The sequence below is a fragment of the Vitis riparia genome, chromosome 11, assembly GCF_004353265.1.
Source record: "Vitis riparia cultivar Riparia Gloire de Montpellier isolate 1030 chromosome 11, EGFV_Vit.rip_1.0, whole genome shotgun sequence".
In the NCBI taxonomy this organism is placed as follows: domain Eukaryota; kingdom Viridiplantae; phylum Streptophyta; class Magnoliopsida; order Vitales; family Vitaceae; genus Vitis; species Vitis riparia.
In genome coordinates this window covers 7,466,518-7,480,262 of record NC_048441.1, presented here as the reverse complement: position 1 = coordinate 7,480,262, position 13,745 = coordinate 7,466,518, and positions in this window count along the sequence as shown.

The following is a 13,745-nucleotide window of genomic DNA, read 5'->3' as shown; positions in this document are numbered from 1 at the left end:
CTCGGTTTTTTTTTCAGCTGTTGAATGAAACATATTAAATCTTAGCCATCCAAATGAAAAGGAAAACAAAAATTGAAACCGGGTACCTCCCCCCTCTCGTTCTCTTCCTCTCTTTCCCTTTTTTTCCTGTTTTCCCCCTTAATTTGCTTTATTCTCCTCCATAGTCGGCTTTGTAGCTCTTCCCCCCTCCTACTCTCTCACCCTTATCCCGTGCTCTCATCTCCACTCATCCTCCACAGTCGGTCGTGTAGTTGTTCCCCATCCTATTCTCTCACCCATTTCCCGTTTTCCTCCCGCCTAATTTGCTTTCTTCTCCAGTCATCCTCCATAGTCGGACCAAGTAGTTGTTCCCCCTCTTGTGCTCTCCCCCTTTTCCCGTTTTCCCCCCTAATTTTCTATCTTCTCCACTCATCCTCCACAACCCACCGGGTGAGATATTCTAGCTGTTTTCTTCCCCTTTTGTCGAGTTTTCCCATATTTTCCTTTTTTCTTCATACTCGGCTTTTCTCCGGGTATTTGTGATTTCGTTCATCTCCATCGGCTATTATTTTCGGGTGTTTTCAGTTGTCTTCGTGTATTGTTGGATGTTTTCATGTTGTTGAGTGTTTTCGGGTGAGATATTCTAGCTGTTTCGGGTGACATCTTTTCGACTTCTCTCTTTTCTCTGTATCCCCCTCTGTTTATGTCCATATTTAATTTTCATGTTTGTGGTTTTTTTGGGTTTTGAAGTAAAGAGTGCGATATTCCCGTTCCCCCTCTTCTCTCCATAACCCTTGTATTTTCTTCATATTTTATATTTTGTTTAAGAGGTGTAAGGAGGTGTTTTCGGGTTCTAAATTTTGTGGTTTGAAAACTCGAATTGCAGACATAACTGGAAAAAAAAAAAAAAAAAAAAAAAGATGACGTGTAGTACTAAGAAAAAGAAAGCTGAAAAGATCATAATTTTTTATTAATCAAAAGGCAGTTGTGTTGTAATTATTTGCCAAGTTCTATATTAAGAAAAAAATGTGAGTATTGATAATGTGTTTTACAATATTGTATCCATTATATTTCATATTTTTTGTTAGATTTATGGATTGATCACATTAATGAAAAATAATGCAGTTAGATCCATAATTGAACATTGAAAAAAATCTATATGCTAATTTTGTCACCATTTAAAATGTAGAGAGATTTAGGGAGAATTTTGTAGTGGTAATGATATTTGTATTTTATTTGGCATTTGATTGATTGTAGTAAGATATGAATATAAAATTTATTGAAATGTGAAAAAAAAACTTATGTTGCGATAATGTGGTGGTGCAAGTATGTTTGATTTATTATATCTGAAATCATATTATAGAAATTGACTTAAATTATTTGATTTAATTTTTAGGAGCGAGTGCGATGGTATTGAAGTTGTTAGAAATCCAAAGAGGCCTATCAGAGCTTGAATACATTGCTAGTAAGGGAAAATAGAAATATGTAAAAAATATATGTTTTTATATTTATTTTTTTATGGTTGTTATAGTTATATTTGTTTGAAATTGTTTTGTAGTAACGATCAATTGGTCATGATCAAAGAGATGATAAAGGAGTGAAGATAAATGATGATGTAAGGAGTAATATTGTTGTGGGTAATATAATTAAATTTTAAAATTAGAATTTAAAGTAAGTAACCATTTAATGTAGTTGAGGAAAAAATTGAGCAAGAAGTAGAATGCACTTTAAAGTAGAAAAAGAAGATTTCATGGCAAAGTCAAAAGAAAGTTCAAAACAATATTCACTTCAAAAAGGTGTAGGTCCAAAGGTAAATTTTTTGTAATGAATATAAAATTTCATTACTTATGTATTTGTTGCAACTTATATTAATGTAAACATGTTTGATGTTTGTGTATCTTTTCAGTTATATCTTCAGACTCAATGCTCACCCGAGCGAGTGATTAAAGAATTAGAACCAAAGCAAAAGGTGGCCATAGAAGAAATAGGATTTGGTAGCCTCTTGCAACTTTGATGTTAGAAAATTGATCATGGGTTATGTCTTTGATTGATATATAGCTTCAATCTGAACACTTATATGTTAGAGTTGTATAATACTTATATCAAATTATCCTCCATTGATGTTGAATTTATTATGGGATTGAGGGCAAGAGGGTTGAAGATTGACATGAACAAAGATGTTAGCCATAAGAATGATTTATGTAATAAATATTGTGATAAAAAGGGGCGATTGCCATTAGTGATGTTAGAAAATCAAATTAGGGAGGATAAAGAATGTGGAAACGATTTCAAAGTTCATTTTGTATTATTTGTGTTGGGTGCATTATTGTGCCCAACAATGAAACTTTTTGTGAAACGTTCTTTCTTACATCTTGTGGAAGACATCAATTCAATAAAAAAAGATCAATTAGACTGAATTTGTGTTGTCTTATCTTGTGCATGAGATTGAAGAGTTTAAGAGGAAACAACAAAGTGAGGTTTCCGGTTACTTATTGTTTTTAATGGTAATTTCATTATACATAATTTACATCATAGTGAATTTCAAATTTGTTATAATAAAATTTGTGAACCAACTATATATCTATGTAAAATATAATTGCAGTTATTCCACCACGAGCATATATCGTTCGAAGAGAAATTTCTATCGCTAATACTTGACCTTCTCCTCGGATTACTACTTAGGGAGATGATGAAGTATTGGATATGAAACGAAGATTGAAAAAACTCGGTAGATATGCAAATGACAATGTAAGTTATAGTTTCGAAAGTCGTTTAACATTGGTTTAAGTTTTTAGTGATTTTAAATATGATATGTATTATATTTTGATGAATATATTGCAGGTCAAAATATGGGTGATACAAAATGAAATAAGGGATTGTGTTCATGAAAATGCGATAACAATGGAGGGAAAGAATGAGGAGGATGAGAAATTTGAAATCAATCCAAACAAAGATGTTATTAAATGAGTAAGTTTTACAATATTCATCTTCAGTATCAATATTAGTAGTGAACCCTTGTATTATGATGTTATTAATCAAGTTCCTATATATCACTAGGTTGATGATGGGAGCTTAATGGAGATGGATAAAACCTTTCAACAATTAAAGACACATCTAATTGATTTGTGTCATGTTGGAAGTAGTAGTAGTTGTGAAAAAGTTTTTACTGAATTTGAGGAGAAATATACTACATTGAAAGGTCTCTTCCTTGGGTCAACCGAAAAACCTTTGAGAATGCATGAGGAGGGAACGAAGAATGACATTCTCTCATGCAAGAGAAGTTTGGAAGATAAGGACAATAAGAAAGGAAATGAACATTATGTCCACACTTTGTCAATTGACAAGTTATGCGTTGAGGGCTTGAATGGAAAGAATGAAGATGCATGTGCTACATCAATTGAAGTGCATATCATTCCGGACAAAAATGTAGATATTTTACCACTTCCAATCAGAAGAACTAGATGAGATTATGGAAAGGTATATATCATATAAAAGAAAAAAAATATTTTCTTTACAACTACTTAACCATTACATAGTAAATAGATGTATATTAATGACATTTTCCATATTAGGAACCATTACAAGCACTTTGTGGTTTTCCCGAGCATGTTATGAAAACATGTACAACAAGGGAGATGAAACCAAGTAAATTCAAAGTCCCCCTGTTTGTACACAATTTAAGGAAGATGGGGAAACATCAAGTAACAGAGGTATAATACAAATAGTTTAATATCATGTTCTTATTTTTTGTACTCAACATATATAGCTAATAATTATGTCTTGTTTTCAATTTAGACATCCCCCATGTCCATTCGTGAAGACGTGGTGGATCTCAATCATTCAATGTACTTCAATCTCTTATTGCTGATTATGTTTTCAATAAACTATTGTTAAAAAGGTTTGTAGTGTCTAGAACATTCATAGATGTGTTGTTACAATTTTAGCCTTCATATTTTTCCAATTCAATAAAAAATGTTTTATCATATTATTATTTTAGTGAGCTTCTTGTTGACTTTGATCATGAAGATAGAGTTCGTGGAGATTTTGAGTGCCTACATCCTAGACAAAATTTGTTGGATGTTGTAAGTACCTACTTGATTTATATCAAATGCGTGTTTTATTAATTAAATAAATTTATTGAAGTTATTGTTTAACAACAGTTAATAAATCTAGAAGCATCAAAGCTAAATTATTTTGAGAGGCAATTCATAGGCATACGAAGTATAAGATGCTATCTTCCCACGGAATTTTCAGTGAGCTCAGATTTCTCTTGTTGTTTACTTACATATTAAGTACAATATACTAATGTTCATATTATGTTGTATTATTAGCAAATGATTTTGTGCGGGAGTCATCGTCCTTTTTTTTATTCATAGAAAAGCATCCATTGTGAGTAAGTACATTAGCGAATTGGATGATTGTGAGAAGGTTAGTAATTATTTGTAATGTTTAATTGCATATATCAAATTTAGAGTAGATATTGTTTTCACCTACAATAGAGTAGATATTTTGTGCCCCAACTCATAGATATTGTTTTTCTAACTTTACAGTTATTTATTCTAATGCATGACGATTGCCCCCGTCATTGGTATTTTTGCGTTATTGACTTTAAAAACTCTCATATCCAAATTTTGGAGTCATTGCAATCAAGGAGTCGAGACGAGTTCTTATTTAAGAGTGTCAAAACAATGGTATGCTTTCAGATATTATTTTTCTTTTATTTTTAATTTTTTCTCTTCCACAATTATTAACACTTTCAATAAAAAAATTAGGTTGAATTTTGTCAAACGTTCTTCAAACTGTATGACATAGGGAAAGATATCTTCCAACTCTCCATTGATTGGGCTCCTTCGATTCCAACCCAATATAATGGGTTAGTATGAATACATAACTCACATTAATATTGTTTATCTAAGCTATAATTATACATCCATTCAATAAGTTGTTTTGCTTTTCTTATATTTTTCTTAGTTGGGACTGTGAAGTGCATGTCATTAAACATATGCAGACATTTGAAAATGGTGATTCCATGAAAGCCTCTAACTTATGTAATTCTATTAAATTACATCGGGAAATAGCAACTGATTTAGTTTTACACGAGGAAAACAGAGAAAAACAAACCATTTTGGCTATTGTTTGTACAAAGACATCTACACGAGAAATGAAAAAATTATTATTATGACATTTTTTGTTTTTCTAATATTTATCATTTCCATCTCCACATATGTTCATGTTGATTGGGAAGTTGTGACCTTGGATGAGCATACATGGTTCATTATCAAGTTCGTTTTATTTGAATATGCTATACTCTTCTTTCAATATGGTAGGCAAAATGAAATTGTAATATATAGCATCATTCATTTTTGACATGTATGATTTTCTACTATCTGTTAGGAATTTAGATGTTTTTTTGTTCCTATATAGTTTGGGTTGCTTTTCAAATATATATATGTATATATATATATATATATAATGTTCTTATATATATATATATATATATATATATATATATATATATTCATTTATCTATGCTTAAAAGTATATAGTGAGTACTGGTGGGAGTATAGGTTAGTCGATTCATATTTAGCAGTCAGTAGGTGTGAATTATAGTGAGGACTTGTAAAGGCAATGTGTGCCAGTTGAGGAATGAGTTAAAGCTAGTTAGAACTGGTCGATCGGTTCATTTGAGTGTAGTGGCTATCGCCCGTGGAATTAAGACAACCAGTAGAGAGCATTCCTCAACCAAATAATGACCTTATGGATGTAGTGTCTACCGACAAAGGATTTTACCCGACAAGCTAAGGAATTTTCACAACCGGTTCAACCAATATTGGACGTAGTGTCTACCGGTTGAGGAGCTCAAATGACCGACCGATGAAATTTTTCAACTGGTTGAGAAATTATTGGATGCAGTGTCAACCGGTTGAGAAATGGAGACGATCGGCAGAGAAGAATTCTCAACCGGTTAAGGCCAAATCTCAATCGGTTGCCTTGTTGAATGCTATCATGCAATTTCTTCGTACGACTATTGTCCGATAAATACCTATAAGTGGTAGCGGAAACTTTTCAACTAGTTAACATTGGTGATTGAGCCATTAAGTACAATTAAAAGGATTGGAAATGATGGAAACTACAATTCGAAATTACCGAATTATGATTTACCCATTTTGAGTTATATCACTACATTTACCAATTTCATATGAATTACATCAAATCAATTACTTTCGTATAGTTAATTCATAACCACCTAATTGTCAAACTTTAACCACATTTTCCTTTAATTATATCCGCATGCGCAACTATTTTTTGGACATGATATAAATGAATCGGTTTCCCATTGGACCAATCATTTTACCACTTGTTATCATTTAAATTATAAATCTAGAGGATAAGGCATTCTATCAATCAAGTTGACTCTGGTTCCGAATTCAAACTTTTCATTAAGCTAAGCCCAAATATTATATCCCAAACTATAATTTTGAGGTCTTATATATTTTGATTGATTCAATCAAATCAATTTTTCCTTTTTGATTACCTCTATAAGAGAATTAGTATAGATTTGATATATCAACAACTTTTCAATCGGTGTGGGTGTGGGTAGAGACACCAAATTGACTTTTCAATCAACATAAGGGACATAAGATAGACGTGGAAAATAACTTACATAAATTATCTCAATATTTGAAAATGTAAAAACCACAAGTCTATCGGACCAATAATCCATTAGATATGAAAGAAGCATGCATCGTTTTACCTATCTTGGGACCTAGCTCCCCACAAATCTTATAATGACCAACACCTATATGTCTTCTTCACATTCAGAATGTATCATTCCTCCATGCATGCTTATGAGTGGATTACCTTTAAATCATATTAAGGTGTAGTGGCTTGAATTGTTGACCTCTACTTTTTCTTTGTGAATAAGAGCTGTGGAGATTTTCTTGAATAAACCTTGATTTTGAGAATTTTTAGAAATAGAGCAAAATAATGACATTCTCTAGATGTATAAAGCTTTTTTTCACACACCAAAAATTAGTTTTTCGATTCTTTTTATACCAAATCCCTAGGTTTTTAGTGGTGTCAGACTAGGAAAACAAATGAAATTCTCTAGATTTATGGAGCTTGTTTTCATACACCCAAAATGAGTTTTTCAATTCTTTTTTAAACCAAATCCCTAGGTTTTTAGAGTTGTCAAACTTGCAAAACAAAGTTTAGAAAAACACAATTTTTTCATAATTAATTTCCCATCTTTTCATGTGCTTTTGTTCACTTACATATTGATGGCCTCTACTATGTATGGACTCGAATGATGTCTGCATGATAGGAATACATGGAATTACTGGAATAGGCAAGACAACTCTGGCAAAACTAGTATTCAACAAAATTAATGACCAGTTTGAACTTGTCATCTTTCTTTCCATTGTTTTTTAGGTAGGGGACAACCATCTATTACTTCAATTAGGAAGACAACTTCTTGTAGATATACTAAGGGAAAATATTGCAGTTATAAGCACCATTGACGAAGACACTAATGAGATAAAGCACAAGTTGTGCTCTATAAAGGTTCTAGTGATTCTTGATGATGCTAATGATATGACTCAATTGAATTCCTTTGTTGGAAACCATCAATGGTTTGGTTAACTTACAATGTTGCTTATCTATATGATTTTAAGCATTTTGTGCTTCATTTATCCCTTGTTGTTGGTTTATAGGGTACAGAGGCAATTGAAGGGATATCCTTATACTTGTCGACATTAAAAGAAATACAGTTTATGACTGAAGCTTTTAAAGATATCAAAAGACTTCGACACCTCCAAGTCTATAGGAATGAACTTTCATCATATGATGCTAACACAGTGCACCTTCCTGAAGAATTCAAATTTCCTTCCTATGAATTAAGATATCTCCATTGGGATAGGTGGAGTTTGGAATCATTGCCATTGCATTTTAATGGTGAGGAACTGGTTTAACTTAGTTTGAAGCATAGCCGCTTAAAACACCTTTGGAAAGAGAAGAAGGTTAAGGTATGGTTACTACTTATTTGTCAATAATCTTCAATGTTATTCCAAGAAAATTTATTCAAGAATTTGTATTTTATTTTAATTTATGTTACAGCATCTTCAAAAATTGAAAGTGATTGATCTCAGTCACTTTGAGCACGTGGTCCAATGTCCAGACTTGTCTAATGCATAATTTCCAAAGACACTAATTTTTTATGGTTGTATAAGGTTACAAGAGTTACACCCATCAATATGTAAGCTGACCAAATTAGCTTTCTTGAGTGTGAGAGACTGTAATATGGTGCGCTATATGGCTGCAATATTTTGATTACAATCTCTAGGAGTTGCCAACCTCTGTGGCTGCTCAGTGGTTGAGAAACTTATTGAAATCCAAGCCAATATGAAGAATTTATTAGAGGTTAATTTCGAAGGCACTGCCATCATAGAACTTCCGTCTTCGGGTGGGTTTCTCCCATGAATTAATTTATTAAATATGAAGCGGTTGCAATTTTTTTGCTACTAGTAGACACTAGCCCTTTTAGTGCTTCATCAGAAGAAATGGAAATGTCTGCCGATAGAGAATGGTTTAACTAGTACCATTTATCTAGTCGACCGCTTCATATATAATGTACGAAGGTGTTAAATTATTGGATTCATGCATAGCTTGTGATACCATTATTCGAAAGTTGTTTTTTTGGTCATGTGATTAGGTAAAACCTATTATGTTCATTTGATCATATGATCAATTACATTATGGGAAGGTTGTTGTATTGCAAATGACATAATTAGGTAGTCTCAGATTGCTAAACGAGATGTTTTTTCATGCATATTAAAGAGCTTTTGATCGGTGGATACTTCAAGAGAAATGATATTCGTAAGGCATTTCATTTGCTTTAGACCATGACAGAATACGACAATTTAGCTACAATTTCCAAATACACTAAGTTGATGCAACATCTCTTCAAATTGAATGAGTATCAGAAAAGCTGCAAGCTATATGATGAGATGTTGGAATGAGGAGTTGAACCACATAGTCTGGCGATCACAACTATGGTTGCAGGTCATGTTCGTCAAAATAATATATTTGAAGCATGGAAAGTGTTCAATAGTATGCAAGAGAGGGGCATTAGAGCTACTTTGAAATCTTATTCAATGTTCATTAAGGAGCTTTGTAAAATTTCAAAGACAAATGAGGTTACCAAAGTTCTTAATGAAATGCAGGCATCCAAGATAATTATTGGAAATGAGGTATTCAATTGGGTAATATCTTATTTGGAAAAGAAATGAGAAACAAAGATGGTAAAAAAAGTAATGCAGATGTAGAGGACATATAAACTTTACCCTCAAGAACACGAGGAATCTGGTAGTATTATCCCCAAGAGACAACCGCATAATTTGTACTTCAACTGTAATCAATTGGAGTCAGGAAAGATGGATCTTCATTTGGTAGAGCACCTTACAAATACTTATAATAAACAAGAACTGCAAGAAATTTGTAGGATTTTGTCAACGTCAATGGACTAGTGCCTAATTGGTAACCTGAAGAATTGTTTTTTTTTTTATATAATTTTTATTTCTCTTACATGTCATGTGTCTTAATCCTATCAGCCTACAAATATTGGGTATGGTACAGAAAAGTGATTTTCGGTACCGTAGCATAACCCATCATTATAATTGCATGAGCATATTGTCCTTTGAAGTTGGAAAAACCTCCTCAATCTTTGGTCTCATCCTCACCCCTATGTGTCATTATTTTTTCCCATCGCCCTCTCTCCACTAGGCTAAATTACTACGCATGGGTAAAAGTAATAGTCTTTTATACATTATGAGGTGGGGTGATATCATCTCATGAATGATGAATAAGGTTATGTTACGACATATGAAAAGCCAACACAATGGTGGTAAGAAAAATGTATTTCTATAAAAAAAAATTTCCTCTTATATACAAAACTCACAATTTCAATCCTTACCATTAATTGGGCAATCTATGTCATAATTGGGTAATACCATTTGAGCATACGAATAATCAAAACAAAAACCTAAATGACATGTAAAGGATATACATGTACCGGTCGACCACCATATGAAGCGGTTGCTATTGTTTTTGCAACCGGTAGACACTGACCATTTTGGTGCTTCAGAATAAGAAATGGCAATGTCTACCGACTGAGAATATGGGTAAACCGGTAGCATTTATCTGGTTGACCGCTTAATAGATAATGAAATAAGATGGTAAAGTGTTGGATTCATGCATAGATTGTTCTCGACTAATTAAAAAGTAGTTTTTTTGGCATGTGATTATATAACACTACATATGGATTGGATATTGTTTAAATGAGTCAATTACACTTAAGGGGTCTTCAAATGGTTTTTGTAAAAATCAATATCCAAAAATATTAAAAAATTAACAAGAGTACGAAGAATATGAGGAATCCTCACATTCTTCGTACCCTTCCCATTCTCCACTTCTTTGAGATTTTTTAAAAAAAATTGGGACTCCATATGGCTTGGATATTGTTTAAATAGATTCATTACACTTAGGAGGTGTTCAAATGATTTCCAAAAAAATTAAAATCCAAAAATACGAAAAAATTAACAAGGGTACGAAGAATGTGAGGATTCCTCACATTCTTTGTACCCTTCTCATTCTCCACTTCTTTGAACTTTTGTAAAAAAATTTGGGACTTCATATGACTTAGATATTGTTGAAATAGGTTCATTACACTTAGGAGGTGTTCAAATGATTTCTGAAAAAATCAAAATCCAAAAATACGAAAAAATTAACAAGGGTACGAAGAATGTGAAGAATCCCCACATTCTTCGTACCCTTCCCATTCTCCACTTCTTTGAACATTTTAAAAAATTTGGGGACTTCATATGATTTGGATAATGTTTAAATAGGTTCATTACACTTAGAAGGTGGTCAAATGATTTCCGGAAAAATCAATATCCAAAAATACTCCTCACATTCTTCGTACCATTCCCATTCTCCACTTCATTGAACTTTTTAAAAATTTTTAAAATTTCATATGGCTTGGATATTGTTTAAATAGGTTCATTACACTTCTTTGATGCTTAAAAAAAAAATTTGGGACTTTATTTGGCTTGAATGTTGTTTGAATGAGTTCATTACACTTAAGGGATGTTAAAATGATGCCCAAAAATATCATACTTCAAAAATACTAAAAAATTGGCAAGGGTACGAAGAATGTGAAGAATCCTCACATTCTTCGTGCCTTCCTTATTATCCACTTTTTTTATACTTAAAAAAAAATTGGGACTTCATATGTCTTTGATATTGTTTGAATGAGTTCATTACACTCAAGTAGTGTTCAAATGATGCCCGTAAAAATCGTACTTCAAAAATATTAAAAAATTAGGAAGGGTACGAAGAATGTGAGCAATCCTCACATTCTTCGTACCCTCTCCATTCTCCACTTCTTTGAACTTTTTAAAAAATTTGGGGACTTCATATGGCTTGGATAATTTTTAAATAGGTTCATTACACTTCGGAGGTGGTCAAATCATTTCCGAAAAAATCATAATCCAAAAATACTAAAAAAATTAGGAAGGGTACGAAAAATGTGAGGAATCCTCACATTCTTCGTACCCTCCCAATTCTCCACTTCTTTGAACTTTTTAAAAATTTTGGGGATTTCATATGACTTGGATATTGTTTAAATAGGTTCATTACATTTAGGAAGTGGTCAAATGATTTCCTGGAAAATCAAAATCCAAAAATACTAAAAAATTAACAAGGTACGTCGTACCCTCCCTATTTTGCACTTCATATGCCTTGGATATTGTTTAAATAGATTCATTACACTTAAGAGTTGTTCAAATGATACCCAAAAAAATCAAAATCCAAAAATATTTAAAAAAATTAGCAAGGGTATGAAGAATGTGAGGATTCCTCACATTCTTGGTACGCTTCCAATTCTCCAATTTTTTTTTTTTAATTTTTTAAAAATTTTGGGGACTTCATGTGCCTTTAATATTGTTTAAATAGGTTAATTACTCTTAGGGGTTGTTTAATGGTTAAAAAAAATAATCATGATCCAAAAATAATAAATAATTAGTATGGAGGATAAGAATTTGAGGATTCTCTATTCTCTACTTTTTTAAACTTTCAAAAGTTTTTGAAAAATCAAAATAATAAAAATATTTGCGAGGAGTGTGAAATTCCATATTGTTACTAATTCCATTTATTTTTTGTATTTTGAATATTTTGAACCAATATTTTATGTAATTAAATGTAAATTATAATAATTATTTTATTAATACAATTTTCAATTGAGTACATAACTAATGTTTGAGCAATGTATACTAATTTAAATTTATTTCTTTTTTTTTTCATTTTTTATAAAAGTCTAATTACACTTGGAATTCATTGAAATTATTCAATTATTTTATTTTTTTTTACTTCTTAAACCAATTAAATTGCTTTTTGCATTTTCAATATTCATCCAATTTTTTCCACAAATAATTTCAATTGAAACTTAAATAAATTAACTAACTCTCAATTTATACATTTTTTTTATCAATTTATTTTTTTTACAATATTTAATTTATTTTAATTTTTTTTCCTTCACCTCCTAGGTTTATTTCTTTATATTACAAAATAAAATAAATTCTAATTTCTTTTTGCAGAAATTTTGTCTTTTTAAAAATTATTCAATATTTTTCAATTTTTATAAAATAATCCTTCATATTATATAATTAGATGTTGTAAAGAATTAAAAATTTTGTGTTTTGATTATTTTATTTTTTTTCCCATGGGAGTTTGACTATTGGTAACCCACAAGAAGTTTTTTTTTTTTCTCTTTTTATTCACAAACCTAACATTCGGCAAAATGTCATTGGTGGAAGATTGGAAGTACGGTACCAAAAAGGATATATGGGTACCAAAGCATGACCCTCATCAGCATGGTTTGAGAGATTTACCAAAATAGTGGTAAAAATAAACTACAACCACACCGTATCAAAAGGAGGAATATTCATTTTTCTAACCCTTGGTTTACTAAAGAGAATGATGCCAAGGTGTAAACCAGCAAAGACTTGAATTGAACAAAATCAAAAACTGTTAAGAGACAAAATGGAGGATGTTATGGTGGGCTAGCTCTCTCTCAACCACACATTACATACACAGTAATTGTGGTAAGCTAATTCAGAAATTCACCCCATAAAGCACATAGAGATGATATAAAGAATCTGATGCTACCTAAAATTGATACTAAGCAAGGAAATTTTATTTTAAAAAAATGGAAATATGGAACTAGGAGTCTACAGTGATGCTAATCGGGCTATTAGATATGGTACTCTATCTTGGAAAAGTAAAAAGCAATCAATAGCCACTAAATCCAATGTAGAAGTTTTGTTTGGAGACATGGCTCAAGGGATTTCTAAATTACTTTGAACAAGAATCTTGCAGATCTTACATCACTTTAGAAGGACCCTTGAAGCAATATTGAGACAACAAAGCCACTATAAATATTAGCTCATAAACCATGTTCATCATGATCGAACCAAGCAAGTGAATATAGATTGAAACATTTTACAAATAAAAATAAAAATAAAAATAAAAATGGTAGATTTCCATTCCGTATGTCACCCCATCTAAATAGTTGGCAAACATATTAACAAAGGGCCAGCCAAGCTACCCATTTCATACAATCTGCAATAAGTTAGGGATGTAAAATATCTTTCCACCAGCTTAAGAGGGAATGTTTGTGCTACCTAAAATCATCAAATTTTTTAGAAAATTTT